This window comes from Equus przewalskii, unplaced genomic scaffold (genome assembly GCF_037783145.1).
Source record: "Equus przewalskii isolate Varuska unplaced genomic scaffold, EquPr2 ChrUn-13, whole genome shotgun sequence".
Taxonomy (NCBI): domain Eukaryota; kingdom Metazoa; phylum Chordata; class Mammalia; order Perissodactyla; family Equidae; genus Equus; species Equus przewalskii.
The window spans coordinates 3,563,599-3,586,613 of record NW_027228750.1 but is presented as its reverse complement, the minus strand read 5'-3'; the positions used below and the strand labels follow the sequence as shown (position 1 = coordinate 3,586,613).

The 23,015-nt window shown below is 39.2% G+C and overlaps 1 long non-coding RNA gene across 3 annotated transcripts; it reads right to left on the bottom strand.

Annotated features, from left to right (window-relative positions):
• Positions 1-1,291: 1,291 nt before the first annotated feature.
• Positions 1,292-22,383, bottom strand: LOC139081659 (uncharacterized). 3 transcript variants are annotated; one of them, XR_011536844.1, is made up of 3 exons: positions 22,014-22,383; positions 6,804-6,944; positions 1,292-3,626 (listed from the first exon to the last, which is right to left on the bottom strand). It is a non-coding gene; the product is annotated as an uncharacterized lncRNA (long non-coding RNA). The 3 variants fall into 3 exon arrangements; XR_011536842.1 differs by lacking the exon at positions 22,014-22,383 and adding an exon at positions 10,132-10,754; XR_011536843.1 differs by lacking the exon at positions 22,014-22,383 and adding an exon at positions 7,397-10,104.
• Positions 22,384-23,015: the final 632 nt, after the last annotated feature.

Below are 23,015 nucleotides of genomic sequence, written 5' to 3'. Positions count from 1 at the left end.
TTGGTGCCTAAAAATACTGCATTAGACGGTCTTTCTGGATTTCTTGATAGATAGACAGATATCTGGACTGAGTTTGACCTCTATATCTCTTCCAATAAAAGTCGTAGAACACAGAGTAGGCAAGAACAGGTACATGGTGCTCGTGAAGACTGTTGTTCCACCATGATTGATTTATGTCTGCCTGTAGCCTCTTCTCATTCAAGGGCAGCAAGGAAGAGGGGAGCTGTGATGTGATCAGGGTCCCTAAGAGAAAGTGTAAGTGTCAGCGGGTATCCAGGGGAGAGGCAGGGCGTCCAGTTCTGGATGAAACAGGGTGAACACATTCCATCCTCTCTCTCCCACTGAATGCAGCTGTGACACCTGAGCAGCACACCTGGAGCAGCTATTTCAGGACTCGGACAGTAAACAGGAGCAGGTGGATTAGGGAGGAAGACCGGAAATCCAAGTCCACTGAGCCGGAAGTGAATTTGCCACTCGTCCTCCGTATCCCCCAGTCTGGATTTGGGGCAGCCCCAAATTTGGATGTGAGCACCAGGTGTGGATAGAAAGAGCTCCCTCTCATTCTAGCTCAAGGTGCAGTTGATACTCAAAGAGAATGGGGGAATCGCTTGTTCTTTTTCTTTTCTCCATTCTCTCATGCCCCAACCCCTAGCAATCCTGTGGCACTCATAGCAGGTGGCAGTGGGGTCCCACAGGGAGCACTTCGTCTCTATTTGGAGGAGCTGTTTTCCCAAGAGAATGGGGGAAACCATTTCTTTTTTATGTCTCTGTTCTCCTACCACACGGCCCCAATGTGGGAACATTCATAGGAAGTATGCAGCACAGTGGGGTAAATAGAGCACTAGCCTTCCATCCAGACGATAGACAAGGGGAGCCCCAGAGTGCTGGAAAGTCCTGGGGAGATCACAAAAAGGGAGGAACTCTGGCCAGCAGCTCTGTAAAGCTGTTTACAAACTCCTGGGCTCAATCCTTTGCTGTGCATGTGTGAATCTGCTCCTACACAGCACGCCAAAGACTTTGAGAACTGAGCTAAGGGGTAGACCACCACCCAGGTCCCAGATTGACCTCCTGGTGGCACACACATGGGGAAAATCCGAGTAGCTGCAAAGACTCTGAAAACAAACCTGACATTGAAACTACACCCCACAAGTTAGCAGGACATTTTTAGCCTGAATCCATCCGGGTTGATTGCCTGTTAAAATATAAATGTCAACATTTGCATAGGATGTAAACAGAACCCAGAGTCTCATAACATAACATTTAAAATATCCGGGATACAATCCAACATTAGTCAGTGTATTAATTTTTTATTTCTGTTGAAACAAAGGACCATAAACTTAATGCCTTGAAACAATACAATTTTTTAAAGTTCTGTAGGTCAGAAATCCAAAATCAGTCTCACTGGGCTACAGTCCAGGTGTGGGCAGGGCTGGTTCCTTTTGGAGGCTCTGTAGAATTGTTTCTCTGCCTTTTCCAGCTTTGAGAGGCTGCCCACATTCCTTGGCTTATGGACCCCTTCCTCCGTCTTCAAAGCAAGGAACATAGCATCTCTCTGACCCTTCTTCCATTGTCTACATCTCTTTCTGACCATAGCCAGGAAACATTCTCTGCTTTTAAGGATACTTGTGATTATATATGACCTACCAGCATAATCTTCCCATCTCAATGTCAGCTGATAGGCAACATTAACTGCATCCACAACCTTAATTCCTTTTGCCATATAATGTAACATATTCATAGGTTCTTGCAATTAGGACATGGACATCTTTGAGAGAAACTTTATTCTGTCTTCCACCCGCAGCATAGGAAGAACCATCAAATATCAACTCACGTGAGAACAGACAATCAACAGATGCCAGTGCTGAAATGATGCACATGTTGGGATTTTCTGACAAAGACTTTAAAGCAGCTATTATGAAATATTCCATGAAGTAAAGGAGAATACTCTTGAAATGAACAGAAAGAAAGTCTTGGCAGGGAAATGGAAAACTATAAAGAAGATCCAAATGTAAATTTTAGAATTAAAACATACAATAACTGAAATTTAAAAACCTGGATAGACCAATACAAGTTATTCAATCTGAACAGAGGAAAAGAAAATTGAAAAAAAAAATGAACAGAGCCTCAGGAACCAGTAAGACTATACGAAAATAGTCTTAACATTTGTATCATTCAAGTCCCAGAGTGGGAGAAAGGATGCAGGGCAGAAAAAAATACTGGAAAAAAAATAAGGACTAAAAACTTTCCAAATTTGGCAAAAGACATAAACTTACAGATTCAAGAAGCTCAGCAAACTCCAAATAGGATAAACACAGAAACTCCATGTCCAGATACCTCATAATCAAGCTGCTAAAAACCAAGATGAAGGAAACTCTTGAAAGCATCCAGAAAGATGACATATTACTTATAAGAGAACAGTTCAAATGCTTGTGGATTTCTCATCAAAAACCAGAAATATGCAAATATAAACATTTGCAAATTTTGCCCATCAAATTAGCAGAAATTTTAAAAATTATTACTATCTGGTGTTAAGATGCAAGAATATGTTAGTGGGAAAAGAAGCAAGAACATTTGTGGAAGGCAATTAAGCATCATCTATCAAAATTTTAAATCTACGTACCTTTTAACTCTCATTTCTACTTCTAGAAATTTATCCTGCAGAAATATTTGTACTTGTGCTCAAAGATGTTTATTGTGGCCTGTGCATAATGGCAAATCAATACATTAATAAAATATTATATACTATTACAGATGAAATAATATTTAAGTAAACTATAGGACACCACATTATGGTATATAATGTACCTTTTAGAACAATTACACTGGAGCCAAGTCTACTGGTATGGGAAGAAGCTATGACATATTGTTAAATGATAAAGACATTTGTCAAATAGTACACACATGCACACACACAAATCAAGTTTTATAATTGTGTGTATGTGTGTGAGAGTGAGAGAGATTATAATTGACTGGAAAAAGATCTGGAAGGATAAAAAGTAAACTGATATCAGTAGTTGTTTCTGAGGAATAAGGAAGGATAGGAAAGGTACTTGTGCTTTTTACTTTATATATCTCTGTGTGCGTATGCGTGTGTTTTAACAAAGAACAAGTATTATGCTTGACATTTTTTTTAAATGGTAAAAGGTCTGTCTATGCAATTTTGGTAATAATATCCTCCAGTGTTCTGATCTTAGAAATTCACTAACTAGTCTTTCACTGCTTCCTGGGAATTTAGCATTTTATTCAATTCCCTTGAAGAAATCCAATCACCTCATTCAGCATCTCCTAGTGTATAAGATTTCTATTGCTGCATAACAATTACCTCAAAATTTACCAGCTTAAAATAACCAAAATTTGTTGTCTCACATAGTTTCTGAGGATTGGTAACCCAGGAGTATGTTGACTGGGTGCTTCTGGTCAGAGTCTCTCATGAGGTTGCAGACAAGATGTTGGCCATGACTGTAGTCATCTGAAGGTCTGACCAGGACTGGAGGATCCACTTACCAGTCCCTTATAGAGTTGTTGGCAAGAAAACTTGGTTCTTCACTTGCTAGTGGTTAGAGGCCTCAGCTCCTCATCAGACAGGGCTCCTTGTAGGCTGCTTACAGGCTGGCAGCTGGCTTCCCCTAGAGTGATTAGTCAAAGAAAGAGATAGAACAGCCAAGATGGAAGCTGCAATGACTCTTACAACCTCATCTTACAAGTGACATACTATCACTTCCGCTATAGTCTGTTGATCACACAGACTGACCTTGGTACAATGTGGCAAGAGAACACACAAGAGTGTGACTACCAGAAGGCAGAGATCATTGAGAGCTATCTTGAAGACTGGCTACCACAAGTAAATTTTTCCCTGCTCTCTTTCTCTTCTCTCTGTCTAAGTTCATAGACCTCCTAAGAACTCATAAAGTACAAGTCTATCCCTATAGAATCACTGGTCCATTTAGGGGTTCTGGAGCATCCAATCCTTCATCAAAAGAAAGACCTATCGGTTAATAGGAAACTCTAGTTCATGGAGCCCCAACATTTTCCTGGGAACAAAGGAATTTTGATTTCCCTAAATGTGATATTAAGGAGAGTCAGGGAAACTTCAAATGTAAACAATTGATCAAGGAGAAAAATATGAGGAGTAACCAGGCACCTTAATGAGAATCCATTCAACAAAGATCATGTCAGGGCTGACCCCATTGCCTAGTGGTTAAGATTGGTGTGCTCCATTTGAGTTGCCTGGGTTTGCAGGTTCAGATCCTGGACATGGATCTACACCATTTGTCAGCCATGCTGTGGCAGCGACCCACATACAAAATAGAGGAAGACTGGCATGGATGTTAGCTCAGGGCCAATCTTCCTCAGCAAAAACACCAACCAAGGAAACAAACTAAGGGTCATGTCATTTGCTCCCACCCTGCAGCCCAACCTTTAATCCTCACAAGTCGGGACAGTCATCTCTTCTCCCAAGTGGAAATTCCCATAAGCCATGGAGACAAGGAAATGGAAATGCTTGCCAGCTTATAGATCAACAATAAGGGCTGCTACAATCACTTGTTACTAAGAAAATATTAGAAGGCAATAGATAAAATCTGGGTGTTAAAGGGTACCTATGCCTCTACACAAGAACAATATGAAGTACTCCAAGGCACAGCATATCTGAGAATTTGGAAGAGAATTTCCTGACATGTGGATGTACCTGATTGCAAAAGATGTGTATTGTATTCCTAGGAGTACAATTGAATGGCATTATTCTGTATAGCTTGGGTTCAGCCCAACATTTAAGTCTTTCATAATACGCTTATAGATAGAATGAAGAAATAAAAGTTAAGAGTTGATTCATCATAGGTTGAGCAATCCTTATGCAAAGAGTGTTGATTAAATCATTATTGTCAACTTGAAAGAAGTAACATGCCTCAGGGCTTTGAACTTGGCCTTCCCTCATTTAACACTTTTATAAACTATTTGACAAAGAAGATGTACTTATTATAATTTCAAGTATTATAGAGTTAGCCAGAAGAGCCAAGAAGTTGGATAATAAAATCAAAATCCCTAAGGTCTCCAACAGTCTGAAATGATAGGCCAGAACCCATGACACGGAAATGAGAAGGAAGCAAGAGGCATGAAATCCTGCCCCAGTACAAAACGGGAGAGCCCTGGTGCAACACCAGTTAATGCAGGAAGGTTTTAAGTGGACTATAAATTTAGTATGAGTCAGCAGTTTGCCAGCTCTGCCAAAAAGGCAATGCAAAAGTTTAGCCTGCATTGTAAAGAATACAGAACCACGGAGATCTTGATCTGATAAACCCCACACTTGACTCTGGATTCCTGGAATGATTGATAGATTCCTATACGACCATATGTACTTTCTAACTCCAAGATTATACATTGTTTATAACATTCCTCTGAGTGACCAATCTAGTAAGTCTATTTTTTTTAAAAAAGGAAAAGAGTTTGTTTTATTCTTTTCTTTATTCATTCAAACAATATTTATTGAGAGAAAACTATTTGCCAGGTACTCTGCTGAAAGCCGGGAACACAAAGATGCTTGGGACACATACACTTTCTCTCAGTCGTTCATTCAAACACTAATGTAGGTACTGTTGTGAAGGGATTTGGGCAACGTAATTAAAGTTGCAGATTAGGTGACCATAAGATAGGGAAATTATCTGGATGGGTCGGACCTAATCACATGAGCACTTTAAAAGCAGAGTTTTGGCTGGTGGCAGCAGAGTAAGTCAGAAGTTCAAAGCTGGGAAGGTCTGCTGCCTTGAAGATAGAGGGGGCCTCGTGGTAAGGAACTCAGGTGAGCTCTAGGAGCTAAGAGTTGTTCCCAACTGACAACCCAGCAAGGAAACAGAGCCCTCAGTCCTACAACCACAAGGAAATGAATTCAGCAACAAGAATGAGCTTGGAAGAGGACTTGAGGCCCCAGAGGAGAAAGGCAGTCCCAGACAACACCTTGACTTCAGCCTAATGAGACCCTGAACACAGTATCCAGCCACACCACACCCAGACTTCTGACCTACAGAAACTGTGAGTTATCAAATCTATGTGGTTTTACAACATGAAGTTTGTGGCAGTGTGTTAAACACTGCTAGAAAACTAACACAGGGGATAAATAAACAGCCACACAATGAGATAAGTGCTCTGATGGAACAAAGTCACAGTGTCCATGGTTGGTTGTCGATTTGGAATCCATTTCCCCTTCTCTTTCCTAAATGAATCTCAGTCTTGTTCAGGCAGCCACTCTTCACCCATACCTACATTCATCGCCACTAACTGCACGCCAAGCTCCAAGGGCCGGGCTGATGAGTCTAAACCAAGGTTTCTCAGCTTTGGCACTATTGACATTTGGGCCTGGATAATTCTTTGTTGTGGGGGGCTGTCCTGTGCATTGTAGGGTGTTTAGCAGCATCCCTGGCTCTTCCCACTACATGCCAGTGACACACACTTCCCCTGCACCCCAACCATGACGATCAAATATGTCTCCACATATTGCTAAATGTCCCAGGACAGGGAGGGACGGGGAGCAAAATTATCCTCAGTTGAGAACCATTGATCTAAAGGCAAGCTCACTTACTTTGCTTAATGATTGGTTCAAGGACAGGTATGTGACCACTTTGGGTAAATGAGCTGTAAAGAGAGGTTTTGGGGATGGTTCTGAGAAAATCTTCCTCACTCTTCAGGGAACATTACTGGAAGTAACCCCGTTTCTCTTCCTCTGCACGGTGTTATACACAGATGTGGGTCCTGGGACTTCAGCCATCTCAAACCCAGCTTGGGGATGAAGCCAATCCTGAAAGGCACCCTACCTTTAGCGTTCTGCTTGTGTGAGCCAATTAATTTTCTTGTTGTTCAAGACTGAGCTCAAGGGATATCTGATTTTGCAGCCAACAGTTTCCTTATTGGTATATGGTGCTATCAAAGCCCAGAGGAAGATGGACGTCATGAAGCTGAAATGAAAAGAAAGTAAGCCTAGAAGAGTTCAGTTTATAGAATGCTTTCACATCACACATTTTTTTTTTTTAGGATTTACTTTTAGCCACTTTCAAATATGCAGTACAGTATTATTAGCTATCGTCACCATGCTGTACGTTAAATCCCCAGGACTTATGTATTTTATAATTGGAAGTTTGTACTTTTTGACCTCCTTTACCCATTACTCTCACCCCCCAAACCCCCATCTCTGGCAACCCCCAATCTACTTTCTGTATCATAAGCTTGGGTTGGTTTTTATTTTTTTTCTTTTTAGATTCACGTATAAGTGAGATCATACAGTATTTGTCTTTGTCTGACTTATTTCACTTAACATAATGTCCTCAAGGTCCATCTATGTTGTCACAAATGGCAAGATTTCATTCTTTCTATGGCTGAATAATATTCCATTCCATATATATATACACACCACATTTTCTTTATCCGTTCATTTATCGATGGACATTTAGGTTGTTTCCACATCTTGGCTGTTATAAATAATGCTGCAATGACACGGGGATGCATCTATCTTTTTGACTTAGTATTTTTGTTTTCTTTGGATAAATCCCCAGAAGTGGAATTGCAGGATCATATAGTAGTTCTATTTTTAATTTTTTGAGGAACCTCCATACTGCTTTCCATAGTGGCTGCACCAACAGTTCTCACCAACAGTGCACAAGGGATCCCTTTTCTCCACATCCTCACCAACACTTGTTATTTCTTATCTTTTTGATAGTAGCCATTCTAACAGGTGTGAAGTGATATCTCATTGTGGTTTTGGTTTGCATTTCCCTGATGATTAGTGATGTTGAGCATCTTTTCATGTGCCCGTTGACCATCTGTGTGTCTTCTTTGGAAAACTGTCTATTAAGATCCTCTGCCCATTTTTTAATGGGATTGTTTGTTTTTTTGCTATTTAGTTGTGTGAGTTCCTTATATATTTTGGATATTAACGCCATGTTAGATGTGTGATTTGCAAATATTTTTTCCGACTTCATAGGTTGCCTTTTCCTTCCATTGATGGTTTCCTTTGCTGTGCAGAAGCTTTTTAGTTTGATGTAGTCTTGCTTGTTTATTTTTGCTTTGGTTGTCTTTGCTCTGGTGTCAGATCACACATTTGAGCCTAACACTACCCTGGAAGAATGTACTATTATCCTCATGATATGTTTCAGGAAGGTTAATGGCTTGTCCATCATTATAAGGCATGGATGAGTCAAGATTCAAACCCAGGTCTTCTGATGCCAGATATACTTTCCCCTATAGTCTTTAAACCATGACTTCTTTCCTGTCATCCTTCTACTCAAAAATATTCAACAAATTCCACTGCCTCTAGGAAAAAGTTCAAACTTTTGAGCTAAGGATTCAAAGTTTTCCATAAACTTGCCTCTACTCATCACTCCAAAATATGTAAGCCCATCACTGCAGTTGGGCCTTTTCTTGGGCTTCCTCCCTCTATAGACATAGAGATAATTGCTGGTTTTCTCCACTTGTTTTACTTCATTATTTTACAAAGTCCAAGTTTATTCCTGAAATTATGCAAAATAGCCCTAGTTTTTGGTGAAGTTTCTTCCTCTTTACTAAGTTCACGTCACCTGGACGTCCTTAGGCTTCACCAGATGGGGCCCTTAAAACAGTCATTATGAAAACGTCACCACTCTGGTCCCCACCTGCTTCTACAGACCCCATCACCGCACAACTTCTCCTTCTCAGTCCTCCTCACTGAGGTCTTTCTCTTGGGGAGTTCACCCTCATTCCTGCACCCCCCTCACTGTGAGAAGTCCAATGTCTGTACCAAAAGTACTGTCTCCTAATGCCCTGAGTCTCAACCCTCACAGTCCGAAAGTGACCAGTTGTGGTGGTCTACACTGAAAAAGGAGGGGTACTCTTGGTCACCTGAAGCCTCAAGGAGCTTTGCTGGTGCCTCAGTCCACCTATCCCACAACCCCAAAGACAAAGCCTTGCAAATATGAACTTCCTCAGCCTCCGTCTGCAGCCCTTTTCCTAGCATGGCTCCATTAGAATGGACACAGACCCCATGCTGCTCCCTCTCTTCTTTGTCTCTGTTTCCAGAAATGATATCAGCCACGAGGTTTTGACGGCTTACTCTCTTTAATCCTCACTACCACCAGATAGAGTAAGTATCCATATCATACCCATAAAATGTTCTCTTCTAGCTAGAAGAGCTTAAGTAACTCACCCAAGGTCACGCAATCCATCCAAGAGTCTGGACTCTACTAAAGTCCTTGCTTAATCAACACATATACCGCTTTCTAGGTACCAAAGTAACAACCTCCTCCTCTGTCTTCACCAGCCAAAATCAAAAGCCCTTTAAAAATGAGCTCATGCAAGTCCAAGTCTGCTCCTCTAGCACCTGGTCTGCAGATGCGCTTAGGCACACTGCACGTGGTATGACAAACCATCGCCGACACAAGTGCTTACTATGTGCCAGGCACTAGTCTTAATACTTTCATTATTGATGCACTTAATCCTCGAGACAACCTTGTCAGGTAAGGACTATGGTTGTTCCCTATTTCACAGACGAAAAACAAAACAAAACAGAACTTTCTGCCTCCCCAACAAAGACACTGAAAGGTTAAGAAACGCCTGAGGTCACACAGCTAGTGACTGGCAGAGCCGGGATGAAGACACAGGAGGTCTGATGCCCGAGTCCACACTCTCAGCACTCTGCTAATGATTGTTACTCTGCTCCACGTCCTGGACTGGATCCTCTCAGACGTTTGCTCCAATCTTTACCACATTCCTGCAGGAGAGTTATGTCCCCAGTTTTACAGCCAAGGAAGCTAGTTGTCAGCAAGATGAAATAAACTTGCCTGAGATCTTGGTTAGTAAGCGGAAACGTCCAGATTCTACCAGGCCTATGCTGTCCTGTAAAGTCATTGACCTTTTCACACACCTGTTTTTCTATAACCCCAACCAGGTTCTCTACTCCTTCCTTCTAGGACCTCTCTGACAGCAATAGCTCAGGGCTGTGTTCTGGGAGAAGATAAAGAAGGAGGAAGATAAAAGAAGGTAGTGGCTGCCAGCTGCTGCTGCAAACAAAATAGATCCACATTTACAAAGGCACCAGGACTGGTTGCCTAGCAACAACTTTCTCCCTCCCCAACCTGTTTCACTGCATCCTTACCCACCACACACTGCACACACCTCTTGGCCTGCAATGCCCTCTGAGACATCCCCCTTCAAGGCTGCCTTCGTTCATTTTAACCTGATTTGCTGGGCAAATGCTTGCAGCTTGCAACTTGCAGGGAGTCCAGGAAACACACAATTTGTAGCGCAGATGGCCCTCGGGCAGGCAGAACAGAGCTGTCCTTCCTGCATAGCTCATACCTTGGCGCTCTCAGGGTATCTAATGCTGTGGGAAGGAGAAGGTCTCATTTCGGGCTCTTTGTCACATCCCTGAAGATTTATAAAAAGAGTTTTGTGTTTCACATATGTCAGGTCCTTTAAATAGTTCTTTGAAATAAAAGTTTGATTGGGATAGAACTAAAGGAGACCGTCTGGATTTCTTTTTTCATTTTATCTCCCATGTTTGAAGTTAAGAGCCTCTTAAATTTAAACTTATCTTCAGTTCAACCAGTCCCAAAGGCCTTGCGGCTATTTTTGTACTAGAGTCTTACAGGGAGGTAGGACAAGGCAGAACACAAAGTTCTCTGAGCTCTTCTTTCAAGCATAAAAGAAAAGGGACAACACTAGTGCAGCCCCTGACAAGTCCAGACGCTTCTGACTTCATGGTGAGAAGGTGATGCTGACCTGGGAGCCAGGGCTGCATTATTGCTCTCATGGCCCCACACACTGTTGCTATCATGGGTCACTTCATCCAGAAAAAGAAGGAATATATTAACAAATATATTTTACAACTATGCTGGTATAGAGAAAAATATAATCCAGGCTGGATTCATTAATGTATATTCATTATTTTTATATGTTATGTTTATTTTTTCTGATTTAAAAAAATTAAAACATTTTTGTGAGCCCCTGAAAGTGTTATGGGTCCAAGCCACTGCACCTGCTATGCCTAATGGACCAGACGGCCCTGCTGAGAGCAGACCAGCACACAGCCAGTGTGACTGAGATGTTGGTGCCCAGCCCTGTGCTCAGAGCCATGAGGTTCGGAAAAATGTAAGGTGTGGTATCTGTACTCAAGACGCTTCCAGCTTCAGTGGGGAGAGAAACAAAGACAACAACTACAATCACTGAACCACAGATACTCAGCTTGGCAGCCATCAAGAAAATCATCTGAGGCTCCTTTCTTGCTTGATTGCATTCTTATTTAAACAAACAATACCTTTTTAAAACACAGCAGGTTGAGAAAAGTCCAGAGAGGTGGGAGGTGGCTCTGGCAAGCGTGGTGATAGATTGGATGTTGGGGTTAAAGAAAAGTCAAGGAAGATTTCTGGGTTGGAGGCTTAAGTGATCATCAACATAGACAGGAAATACAGAAAGAAGAACAAACTGGAGGAGAAGGCAATGAGTCCAGTGTTGGGTAGGTTGAATTTGAGATGCCTTTGGAGAGTAAAAGGCAGAGACCAGGGCTGTTTTACTCCCACTAGAGTCCCATCTCCCTGTGAGTGGATTTAAGTAGAGAAACCTGGTAACTAGTTGCCTTTATGGATCTGATGCCCAGAATAGACAGCTTGACTATAGGTAGAGACTGAGGTGTTGTAGCAGATGCTGGCCCCTGACATTCACTCTCTACCTGAAGGCAGCTTATCCAAATACATGCACCTCCCCACCTTGTTCTGACCTCAGGAATAGGCTTGGCTCATACACTGGATAAGCTGGAACTGCGAGGGAGTTAATGGCCCAGAAGCAGCCCTCAACCAGAGATGGAAGGAGGTTGGTAGATCAATAACGCAGCTTCTTCATCCTTCAATTGGGATAACTCTGAGACACAGACTATACAATCTCATAGAATTCTCCAGTGAGATTGAGTTTCTAGACCCCTAGAGGAGGCTGGAGACATTCTGGCCACACCTTTTTTGGCTAAGAGGCTTCTTTGGGTGAAGGGCTCTGTAGCCAGCTCCAGGACCGTGTGCATCTGGAAAGGAAGGGTTGACATTCTTAACAGATGATCAGTTTCCACTAGACTGTCTGCTTGCATACAGAGAGCTTGCCAACTCAAAGATAGCCCATTCCGTTTTCAGATAGATCTACATATTGGAAAGTTCTTTCTTAAAGTGAAATAACATAAGTTTATGATTCCTCTTTCGGTTCTACTTTTTTTTTTTTTAAATTAAAAGATTTATTTTAGTTTAAAAGAAAGTGTACAATTCAATGGTTTTTAGTATATTCACAGAGCTGTGCAATCATGACCACCGTCAATTTTAGAGCACTTTCATCACTCCAAAAGTAAACACCATACCCACTAACAATCACTTATCGGCGCCCCCCAATCCTCCTAGCCCAACCCTAGTCCTAGGCAACCACTAATCGATTTTCAGTCCCTATAGATTTCCTATTCTCGACTTTTCACAGAAATGAACTTGCACATATTTGGTCTTTTTTGAATGGCTTCTTTCACTTAGCATAATGTTTTCAAGGTTTATCCATGTTGTAGCGTGTATTAGTACTTCACTTCTTTTTATTGCCAAATAATATTCTATTATGGATAAATCATATTTTATTTATTCATTTATCAATTAATGAACATTTGGGTTGTTTCTACTTTTCGCTATTATGCATTATGAATAAGGTTGCTATGAACATTTGCGTAGAAGTTTTTGTGTGGATATGTTTTCATTTTTCTTGGGTATGCGTCCAGGAGTAAAATGGCTGAGGCATATAGTAACTCGACGTTTATCTTTTTTTTTTTTTTTTTTTTTTAAGATTTTATTTTTTTCCTTTTTCTCCCCAAAGCCCCCCGGTACATAGTTGTGTATTCTTCGTTGTGGGTTCTTCTAGTTGTGGCATGTGGGACGCTGCCCCAGCGTGGTCTGATGAGCAGTGCCATGTCGGCGCCCAGGATTCGAACTAACGAAACACTGGGCCGCCTGCAGCGGAGCGCGCGAACCTAACCACTCGGCCACGGGGCCAGCCCCCTCGACGTTTATCTTTTTGAGGAACTGCGAGACTGTTTTCCAAAGTGGCTGCACCATTTTACATTCCGACCAGCAGTGTGTGAGGGTTTTACTTTCTCCGCATCCTCACTGACGATTCTTATTTTATGTCATTTTTATTAATCATAGTGGATGTAAAGTGGTATCTCATGGTTTTGATTTGCATTTCCCTAATGATGTTGAGAATATTTTCATGTACTTATTGGCTATTCGTGTATCTCCTTTAGAGCATTGTCTATTCAAATCCTTTGCCCATTTTTAATTGAGATATTTGTCTTTATATTATTGAATTGTAAGACTTCTTTATAAACTCTAGACACAGATCCTTTATCAGATAAATGATTTGCAAGTATTTTCTACCATTCTATGGGTTGCCTTTTCATTTTATTGATTGTTCTCTTTGAAGTACCAAAGTTTTTAAATTTTGATGAAGTCCAATTTATCTATTTTTTTCATTTGTTGTTTATTCTTTTGGAGTCATATCCAAGAGATCATTGCCTAATTCAAGGCTATAAAGGTTTACATCTTTATTTTCTCCTAAGAGTTTTATGATTTTAGTTCTTACATTTAGGTCTATAACCCACTTTGAGTCAATTTTTGTAAACGGTGTGAGGTAGGTGTCCAACTTTATTCTTTTGCCTGTGGATATCCAACTTTCCTAGTACCATCACTTGAAAAGACTATCATTTCCCCCATTGAATTGTCTTGGTACCCATGATGAAAATCAACTGGCCATAAACGTGAAAGTTTATTTCTGGACTTTCAATTCTGTTCCATTGATTTATACATCTATCCTTATGCTAGTACTACATTATGTTGATTTACTATAGCTCTGTAGTAAGTTTTGAAATGGAGAAATGTGAGTGCTACAACTTCCTCTTTTTCAAGATCACTTTGACTGTTCCTGCTCCCTTGCCCTTGCATTTCCATAAGAAGTTTAGAATCAGTTTGTCCATATCCGCAGAAACAGAAAACAAAACCAAACAAAAAACTGCAATGGCACCTAGAATCTTGAGTGGGATTGTGCTCCATCTGTAGATCAATTTTGGGAGTATTGCCATCTTAACAATATTAAGTCTTCCAATCTTTGAAGCTAGGATGCCTGTCAATTTATTTATATCTTGCGCGCCTTTTGTTAAATTTATTCCTAGGTATTTTATTCTTTTTGATGCTGTTGTAAACAGAATTGTTTTCTTAATTGCATTTTTTTGGATAGTTCATTGTTATTGTACAGAAATACAATTCATTTCTTTTTTTTTAAAGATTTTATTTTTCCTTTTTCTCCCCAAAGCCCCCCAGTACATAGTTGTATATATTTTAGTTGTGGGTCCTTCTGGTTGTGGTACGTGGGATGCCACCTCAGCATACCCTGACGAGCAGTACCATGTCTGCGGATCTGAGCCGGTGAAACCCTGGGTCACCACAGCAGAGCACACGAACTTAACCACTTGGCCACAGGGCCGGCCCCATACAATTCATTTCTGTATATTGATGTTGTATCTGCAACATCATTTAGTTCTAATAGCATTTTTGTGGATTCTTTGGGTTTTCTATATACAAGATAACATCTACAAATAGAGATAGTTTTAATTCTTCTTTCCAATCTGGATACCATTCATTTCCTTTTCTTGCCTAATTGTCCTTGCTTAAATCTCCATTTCAATGTTGAATAGAAGTGGTGAAAATAGACATCCTTGTCTTGTTACTCATCTTGGAGGAAAGCACTCAATCTTTTGCCATTAAGTATAATGTTAGCTATGAGTGTTTGATAGATACCTTTTATCAGGTTGAGGAATTTTCCTTCTATTTCTAGTATATTGAGTGGTTTTGTCATGAAGTGTTGGATTTTGTCAAATGCTTTTTCAGCATCTATTGAGATGATCCTGTAGCTTTTGTCCTTTATTCTATTAAGATAGTGTATAAGATTAATTGATTTTCATGTGTCAAATCAGGCTCGCATTCCTGGGGTATATCCCACTTGGTAATGATGGAGAATCCTTTTTAGGTTGCTCGATTTGCTTTGCTAATGTTTTATTGATGATTTTTGCTTCTATATTTGGAAGACATATTAACCTGCAGTTTTCATTTTTTATATATTATTTTTGTCTGGTTTCAGTATCAACGCAATACTGACCTCATAGAATGAGTTGGGAAGTATTCCCTCCACTTCCATTTTTTTGGGAAGAGTCTATGAATGATTTATGTCAATTCTTAAACCTTTGGCATAACTCAATGAAGCCAGTTAGGCTGGGGTTTTTCTTTGTAAGAAGTCGTTAGGGTTTTTCTGTTGTTTTTTGTTTTGTTTTTTAACTGATTCAATCTCTTTATTTGTTATAGGTCTATTCAGATTTTCCATTTCTTCATGAGTGACTTTTGGTAGTTTGCATCTTTCTAAGAATTTGTTCATTTCATCTAGATTATCTAATTTGGGGACGTACAATCTTTTGTTCTATTCCCTTACAATCCTTTGTATTTCTATAAGGTTGGGAGTAATGTTCCTTCTTTCATTCTTCATTTTAGTAACTTGATTGTCTCTTTTTCTTTCCCACTTTGGTTAATCTAGCTAACGGTTTGTTAATTTTGTTGATCTTTTCAAAGAACCAATTTTTGGTTTTTGTTTATTTTCTCTAATACTTTTCTATTCTCTATTATTTTCTACTCTAGTCTTTATTATTTCTTTCCTTCTACTTCCTTTGGGTTTAGTTTTCTCTTTTTTTCCTAGTTTCTAAGGTGAAAAGATAGGTTATTGATTTGAGATCTTCTTTTTTACATTTATAAATTTCCCTCTAAACACTGCTTAGTTTCATCCATAAGTTTTGATATGTTGTGTTTTCATTTTCATTAATCTCAAAGTTTTTTCTAAATTCCCTTATAACTTCTTCTTTGACCCATTAGTAATTTAGGAGTTTGTTGTTTAATTCCCACATATTGTGGATTTCCCAAATTTCTTTCCGTTAATTGATTTCTAATTTTATTCCATTATGGTTGGAGAACATACTTTGTATAATTTCAGTCCTTTTAAGTTTTTCATGGCTTGTTTTATGGCTTAGAACATGGTCTACCCTGGAGAATATTCCATGTATACCTGAGAAGAATATGTATTCTTGGCTTGTTGGAGAAATAAAGTGTTCTAGAGACATCTATTAGGTCCATTTGTTTTATAATATGAAGTCTTCTATTTCCTTTTGATTGTCTGCCTGGTTATTCTATCCATTATTAAAAGTGGGATATTGAAGCTTCCAACTATTATTGTTCAATTGTCTATTTCTCCTTTCAATTCTGTCAGTTTTTGCTTCATGGATTTTGGGGTTCTGTTGTTAGGTACATATATATTTATAATTGTTATATCTTCCTAATGGATTGAACTTTTTTCATTATAAAATGTCCCTCTTTATCCCCAGTAACATTTTTTGTTTTAAAGTCTATTTTCTCTGATATTAGTATAACATTATCTTAGTTTCCTATTGCCTCTATAAACAAATTACCCTGAATTAGTGGCTTAAATGACCAAAATTTATTATCTTATATTTGTGGGGGTCAGAAGTTTTAAAACCAAAAGGTCAGCAGGGCTGCATTCCTATTGGAGGTTCTAGTGGAGAATCCATTTCCTAGCTTTTTCCAACTTTTAGAGGCTGCCTGTATTCTTTGGCTTGTGGTCCCTTCCTCCATCTTCATGGTCAGCAGTGCAACATTTTCAAATCTCTGTCTCTCTCCCTCCCCCTGAGCATCCCCACCCCTGTCTCCTCTGCTTGGCATCATGTCTCCTCTGTCCCTGACTCTCCTGCTTCCCTCTTATAAAGACCTTTATGATTAAATTTAGCCAACCTGGATTGTCCAGGATAATCTCTCCATCTCAAAATCTTGCATTTAATCACATTTGCAAAATTTATTTTGTCATGTAAGGTAACACTTGACACTTTCCAGTGATTAGTATGTGGACATCTTTGGGTGGGGGGTATTATTCATCCTACCACACCACTCCAGCTTTGTTATCATTGCTGTTTACATGATGTATCTTTTGGGTTTATTTTTTACCCTCAAATATAGAGTCATGATATTTCCCCTTATCCCTCTTTTCAGGTGAAACATTCCAGTGACCATTAACCATTCTTTGAATGACATGGTTTTCGATTTTTCATCATCCTGGGCTTCCCACTCTGCTTCACTCAAAGATGTTAGGCTAATAATCACTGTAAATCAGTAATAAATACTTATTGAATGCCTGCTGTGCCAATCATTATTCTAACCTCTTTACACAAATCGTTTCACTAGTCCTTATAACAAATCTTTGAAATAGGTCTTATCTACATTAAGGGTAAATGAGGAGACTGGGGCATAAAGAGGTTAAAGAACTTGCCAGGGTCTCATAGCTAGCAAGTGGCAGAGCCAGAATATAAACACAAATAGTCTGATTTAGGACCTTCCTTTCTTATTCGTGTCTTCAAAATATCACGCCTATTTCTAAATTCACACCTAAATTCAAGGAAAATTTGATTTAATAATTAAACAAAAAAATAGCACACATGATATGATATCATCGTACAAAATTATTTCTCTTCCATTACCTATCTATCTTTTCTTCTGGCTGTCAATGTGCATAAAGAGATATCTAGAATGATAGTCCCCAAGTGTTGACCAGGATTATTTCTGGGTGATAGAATTTGGGGGATTTTGTTTGTTTATGTTTCCTTTGTTATTGTTTTTTGTTTTCTTCTCAACTTTTTATGTTCCTTGAATTTTTATGATGAACATGTATTTTTCAATGGTTTTATTGAGATATAATTTATATACCATAAAGTTTATTCATTTCAAGTGTGTACTTCATTACATTTTAGTATATTGGCAGAACCGTACAACCATTTCAACAATCTAATTTTAGAACATTTCCATCACCCTAAAAAGAAACCTTGAATCCATTTATAGTCATTCCCAATTTCCACCTCCAGCCCTAGGCAAACATTTATCTACTTCTGTCTACATATTTTCCTATGTTAGACTTTTTGTATAAATTAAATCATACAATATATGTTATATTGTGTCTGGCTTCTTTCACTTAGCAACGTTTTTGAGGTTCATCTATGTTGTAGCATGTACCGGTACTTTGGTCCTGTTCTATCGTATGGATAATGCCACAATATTTATTCATTCATTATTTTTTTAATTAATTTTTAAGCCTTATTGAGGTATAATTGACAAATAAAATAGTATATATGTAACGTGTACAACATGATGATTTGAGAAATGTATAGTTGGTGAAATGATTACCACAATCAAGTTAATTAACACACCCATCACCTCACATAGTTACCTTTTTTAAAAAAAATCCATTCATCAGCTGATGGACAAAGGGTTGTTTCCATTTTCTGAGTATTGTAAATAACGTTGCTATGTGTATTTGTAAACAAGTTTTTGTGTAGACATGTATTTTTATTTCTCTTGGATAGATATATAGGAGCGAAATTGCTGGGTCATATGGTAAGTCTATGTTTAACTTTTTAAGAAGCTGCCAAAATGTTTTTACAAAGTAGCTGCACCATTTTACATTCCCACCAGCAAATTATGAATATTTCAATTTCTCTACCTTCTTGTCAACACTTGTTGTGGTCCATGTTTTTATTATTGCTATTCTAGTGGGTGCAAAGTGGTATTTCACTGTGGTTTTGATTCGCATTTCCTGATGACTAATGATACTGAGCATCTTCTTATATGCTTATTGGCCTTTTGTATGTCTTTTTCTTAACACGTATCATTTTTACAACAAACAAAACTATTTTTAAAAAAGATGTTGATATCTAACCTTGGGCATCATCATCCAGATGACATCCAACCAGCGTAGAGTCCCATAAGTGCGGTTGACTGTGACTTGTACCCTGTACTTCTACTAATGTAGGCAAAATGCTGAGCTAACTTTTTTAGCAGACACATTACACCGTAGCCTCAAATTAAGCCTATGGTCAACCAAGTACCCCAGATCCTGTTCTCATGGATTATTGTGGAGCTAGGTTTCTTCCACTCTCTATTTGGGCAATTGATTTTACTGAGCTTGGACTTTTGGGGGGACTTTTCATTCTTTCCATTTGTCTATTGCTCATTCTGCACCTAACCTTTATAACTTTAGTTACTATTTCTCTGATGACTCATTTTTAAGTAGAATGTGTCTGTCCCTTTGTTCTTCTTTTTAAAAGTTGCTTTGTGACTCAAGAGCCTTTATTCTTTCATATAAAATTTAAAATCTATTTATCATAATCCCAGAAATCCCTGCCGTGATTTTGATTGGACTTACAAAGACCTATAAAGCAGCCCGAGGACAACTGACATCATATTAAATTGTTCCAGTCATTTATTTAAGTCTTTTCTTTTTTCCTTTAATAGAACAGGAGAGCTCATTTTTTCTCAATAAAGGTCCTGTACATTCTTTACTAGGCTAATAGTAGACACTTTTGTTGCTTTAGTAAATTACACCATATATATAATTTTATAAATTAATGTTGTATTTTCTACGTGTACTTCTGTGACCTCTTCAGGGTTGTATTTGAGGAGAGGGAGACAACACCTCAGGGACTTATCCTCTTGTCTGTAACCATATATAATATCTATATATTCAAACACACATTCAATGTCTTTAACCTAATATTTCATTTGTGACTAGTGGCCCCAGTGAGATGGTCATCTTCCTTAAGATGGCCGCCTGCCCATTACAGTTCACATACTTTCCTCAAGACCTAGCTCAGTGCCACATGCACGTAGACAGAAGGAAATGGTTACAGCTTAAAGGGCACACAATGGACTTGGCATCAGAAGACTTGAGTGTAGTCCTTCATCTCTCTCTCTGATTTTGAACCAGTCCCTAATCTCTCTGAGTCTCACCTTCCCCATTCCTAACAGAGGACTAATGCAGTTGTCACAAAAATCCAGAGGAAATAGATGTGTTTTTCACAAAATTTGGCATGTGGACACACCACCTGCTATTTGCATCCAAAGGCAAGAAATACTTAAATGAGCTATAGCCAAAGGAAGAGCAATGGCAGGAAATGATTACGAACCCCCAAACTGTTCCCAAGGATTAAAAATTTTACCAAACTTACTCCAGCCAAGGCCCTCCAGGCAATTTATAGTCATGTTTCCAGATGCCAAGTGCTTTCATCAGAGATTTTTCTTAAGTCATGGCTGAAAAGAGAGGCTCCCACCCCATAAAGACCACCACTGGCTGGACTTCCTAAAGCAGCACAGGCACCATGTGCTCTGGAAATCTGGTCCTTTGGGTGGAGGAGGAAGCTGCTATGGGTAGTAAGGGACTCTTCTGCAAAGAGGCAATTTGAGCAGAATCCCAAATAGTACCCAGAGTTATCTGTATTCCAATGCAAATGTTTCACAGGTTTAAAAGCATAATCGAAACAAATCGGAATCCTTCTTTTTGCTTCGTTTTGTTCATCTTTTCCACGAGGCTAGAAACTCCATAGGAACGGGGACCTGGGCTTCTTGTTCACGTGCCTAGATTGGTGCCGCACACAGAGTGGACACTCAATAAATGCTTTTGGAATGAATGAAGGGAGCCCAGATCTATCAGAAATGGAGCAGTAGCTCCTTCCTGTTTCCTCACATCGCACGGGGGCATCAGCTGGCCTTTGCCGCAGGAAGGCAAGTTATTGGATGGAACTTCCTATAAGGTGCTTCAATGGTGCAAACACCTGCTCAAGTCAGTGCCACCTCAAGGAGCACGTTGAATTGATCTGCATGGAATTCTAGCAATAAAAAGAATAAACACACAGTGGCCCCGACCTGACTTAACCCCTTAGTTTTAGTGAATCCACACATTTCTGAATCTATCTTTCCGATAAACTGAGCAATCTGAGATATAGAGCCTATGGCAATGGTCTTGAATGAATGAGTAATACAAGTTATAAAGTTCTCAAAACAAAGTTTGAGGCCATCTCCTTATTCTCCTGGGCTTCTCCAGCCTTTATTCAGTGTTTTAGGTGGCCGATGTTGGGGGAGAGGATTAATATAAAGCAATAATAGGTTCTGTTTTTCCTGTGCTCCTACCCCTTTCCCTTGACTTTTTGAGGGAAAGAATAAAGAGAAGAGGACTGGCAAGGTGGCCGATTTCTAATGAAATCACAATTCTTTTTTTTTTTGAAAGAAAATGGTAACACTAAAACCATAATGCAAACCAGTAGGGGGTGTTAAAGATAAAATTACCACTCAGAAATCAATGGAAATGTAGTTATAGGCAATTATTGCATGTTCTCTGTGTCCCTTGTAAGCGACTTGACCTTTAAAAATGAAGTTGCTCTTGATTGTTTTTAAATCTCATTTTCTGTGCTTCTGAGATTGTTTCCAACTGTTACCTCTGTTTTCAAAACCTCCAAATGTAGCATTATCAATGAGTAACCAAAATTTCTTGGATTATTTACTTTCCCTTATATTTTTAAAATATTCACATTATATATCTCACCATGCATAAACAAATCATGATATTGCCATAAAATGGAATATTATACAGCTATTAAATAGTATTTTTAAAGGATATTTTAAGATATATGGAAATGTTCATTGTATAATCTTATATAAAAAACAAGATACAAAACCACATATAGAGAATATTCTTCATTTCTGTTTTGTTATGTTGTAAATAATGATTGTGGAATTATGAGTGTGATTATGAGGGGTTTTATTTTCTCCTTTATATTATGTAACTATTTATCTGTAATTTCCAAACTCTCTTCAATAAACGTCACTCTTATAATCAGAAAAAAATTTATAAAAATGCTCGAATATCTTTTCGATAGAATTTAATTTGTCTTTAAGGTATCTTTTGAGGTAGATAGGGAATAGATATAATTATTCTATTTTAAAATGGACATACTGAGATGTCATGAAATGCTCTGTCTCAAATCACATAATTCATGACAAAGAACTGGAATCTGAAAGAGAAACCAACCTCTGGGATTTGTCCCCGGCCTCACTTACGTAAACCTTGCGAAGAGTGCACAGGGCTGGTGTCCTCTCGGAGCCGCTTGCTGGCTGAATCTCAGGACTGCCTTCCTTTCTGCACTCACTGCCTAGGGGAGACCGAGCCTGAGCTGAGGCACCTCTTTGCCCGGTCAGCTCTCTCCAGCCTTTTGCCAAGGGCAGGGAAGAATCCCGAAATGTATCTCTGGATTGTCACAATTTCCAAATAATTGTATCTATCTGGTGGAGATCATTTCAGATTCAAACGCTGTTGTCAGCAAAGGGCAACATTGCCATGTTTCTAAATTACTGGAATCCTAACTTTAGAATCATCATGCTCTTCTCTCTTTGAACACTTCTTAAGAACAGGGACTGTTCCAAAGACTCCTAGCCAAGTTCCCAATACAGAGACACTACACTTGTGGAATCTTTCAAAATACTTATTAACTCACTAACCATCAGCCTTAGAACATTAAACCTTGAGGGCAGTAGTTCAAATTCAGACTTGGTGGACCGTGTATGCAATATGCAACATCTTATTACCATGTGGGATGACTCATCCATCAATGGGGGATCTCTAAATTTCCATTTGGAGAATCAATAAATCTTGTGATTTACTTTCAAGTGGCTCTTTTAACTTTTCTTCTTTTGAGGAAGATTAGCCCTGAGCTAACATCTGCTGCCAATCCTCCTCTTTTTTGCTGAGGAAGATTGGCCCTGAGCTGACATCTGTGCCCATCTTCCTCTACTTCACATGTGGGATGCCTGCCACAGCATGGCTTGATAAGCAGTGCCTAGGTCTGCGCCTGGGATCTGGGCTGGCAAACTCCAGGCCACCAAAGCGGAGTGTGTGAACTTAGCCGCTGCACCACTGGGCTGGCCCTGGCTCTTTTAACTTTTTGAAGTGCTAAATGACGATTGTTTCTTTCTTTTAGTCACGGCTACTGATAAATTAAAATATGATTACCTAGGCTTAGCTTCAACTGGTACCCAGCAGGCCCAGGCATTGGTAATTTTTTT